Source organism: Petromyzon marinus, unplaced genomic scaffold, assembly GCF_048934315.1.
Source record: "Petromyzon marinus isolate PM22_M1 ecotype Great Lakes invasive population unplaced genomic scaffold, UKy_Petmar_22M1.pri1.0 PM_G_Scaffold_6, whole genome shotgun sequence".
In the NCBI taxonomy this organism is placed as follows: domain Eukaryota; kingdom Metazoa; phylum Chordata; class Hyperoartia; order Petromyzontiformes; family Petromyzontidae; genus Petromyzon; species Petromyzon marinus.
The window spans coordinates 5,715,001-5,717,500 of NW_027423013.1; positions in this window are offsets into that span (position 1 = coordinate 5,715,001).

Consider the following 2,500-nt stretch of genomic DNA (forward strand, 5'->3'; position numbering starts at 1 on the left):
GGTGGCACAGAAATCCCTCGGAATGGGAAAACGGGTCATTTTCGTGTCGCCACATTGCATGCGAACCGCATGCAACTTTCAGAGGCATTTGCAGCAGAAATGCATGTGCAGTCAAAAAAAATTGATATTTTTCACGGATAGACCCCGTGAAACGCTAGAAATTGGCGGGGATGTGTCTCTTGTGGCTCACGGGGCTGTTCGGGTCGCACAGAAATCCCTGGGAATGGGAAAACGGGTCATTTTCGTGTTGCCACATTGCGTACGAACCGCATGAAACTTCCAGAGGCATTTGCAGCAGGAATGCATGTGCACTCAAAAACTTCTATATGTTTCACGGATAGACCCCGTGAAACGCTAGAAATTGGCGGGGATGTGTCTCTTGTGGCTCACGGGGCTGTTAGGGTGGCACAGAACTCCCTCGGAATGGGAAAAGGGGTCATTTTCGTGTTGCCACATTGCATAGGAACGCCATGAAACTTCCAGAGGCATTTGCAGCAGAAAGGCACGTGCACTCAAAAATTTTAATATTTTTCACGCATAGACCCCGTCAAACGCTAGAAGTTGGCGGGGATGTCTCTCTTGTGGCTCACGGGGCTGTTAGGGTCGCACAGAAATGCCTCGGAATGGGAAAACGGGTCATTTTTGTGTGGCCACATTGCATAGGAACGGCATGAAACTTCCAGAAGCATTTGCAGCAGGAATGCATGTGCACTCAAAAACGTCTATATTTTTCACGGATAGACCCCGTGAAACGCTATAAATTGGCGGGGATGTCTCTCTTGTGGCTCACGGGCGCTGTTAGTTAGGGTCGCACAGAAATCCCTCGGAATGGGAAAAGGGGTCATTTTCGTGTTGCCACATTGCGTACGAACGGCATGAAACTTCCAGAGGCATCTGCAGCAGAAATGCATGTGCACTCAAAAACGTCTATATTTTTCACGGATAGACCCCGTGAAACGCTATAAATTGGCGGGGATGTCTCTCTTGTGGCTCACGGGCGCTGTTAGTTAGGGTCGCACAGAAATCCCTCGGAATGGGAAAAGGGGTCATTTTCGTGTTGCCACATTGCGTACGAACGGCATGAAACTTCCAGAGGCATCTGCAGCAGAAATGCATGTGCACTCAAAAACGTCTATATTTTTCACGGATAGACCCCGTGAAACGCTAGAAATTGGCGGGGATGTGTCTCTTGTGGCTCACGGGGCTGTTAGGGTCGCACAGAAATCCCTCGGAATGGGAAAACGGGTCATTTTCGTGTTGCCACAATTGGCATACGAACGGCATGAAACTTCCAGAGGCATTTGCAGCAGAAATGCATGTGCACTCAAAAACGTGAATATTTTTTCACGGATAGACCCCGTCAAACGCTCGAATTTGGCGGGGATGTTTCTCTTGTGGGTCACGGGGCTGTTCGGCTCGCACAGAACTCCCTTGGTCCACCTGATTCGTGCATACAGGCAGCAACTAAAACTCTGTAAACCTGCTGTGAGGACATCTAAACAGTGGACCAGTGAGGCTGTGGAAGATTTGCGGGCGTGCTTAGACTGTACTGACTGGGATATGTTCACGACTGCTACCAATAGTCTGGATGAACTCACAGAGGCTGTGTACATCAGCTTCTGTGAGGACTGCTGTATCCCAACACGTACCAGGGTGAACTTTAACAACAACAAGCCCTGGTTCTCAGCAAAGCTCAAAAGGTTGAGGTTGGAGAAGGAGGAAGCGTTTAGGAGTGGGGATAGAGACAGATTCAAGGAGTCGAAGAACAGGTTTAGCAAAGCGGTGAGAGAGGCTAAACGACTGTACTCAGAGACACTAAAACACCAGTTCTCTACTAACGACGCTGCTTCTGTCTGCCAAAGGGCTCAGGCACATCACCAACTACAAACCCAGAGCGCCCCACACCACTAACGACTCCCGCCTAGCCAACGACCTGAACGAGTTCTACCGTAGATTTGAAAGACAATTGGACTGTCCTGAACCACCCCTTCCCACCCAAGAGGCCCCATCCCCCACCCATACTACAGAAACGACTCTCTCCTTTCAGGAGGGAGAAGTTAATGGGCTTTTCAAGAGGCAGAATCCACGCAAAGCAGCCGGGCCGGACTCTGTCTCTCCAGCCACCCTCAGGCACTGCGCTGACCAGCTGTCTCCGGTGTTCACCAACATCTTTAACACCTCCCTGGAGACATGCCATGTACCAGCCTGTCTCAAGTCCTCCACCATCATCGCTGTGCCCAAAAAGCTAAGGCCAACAGGACTAAATGATTACAGACCGGTCGCCCTTACATCTGTGGTAATGAAGTCTTTTGAGCGCCTGCTCCTGGCACACCTCAAAGCCATCACAGACCCTCTCCTGGACCCCCTTCAGTTTGCCTACAGAGCCAACAGGTCTGTGGACGACGCAGTTAACATGGCCCTCCACTTCACCCTACAGCATGTGGACGCCCCAGCATCCTACGCCAGGATCCTGTTTGTGGACTTCAGCTCTGCCTTCAAC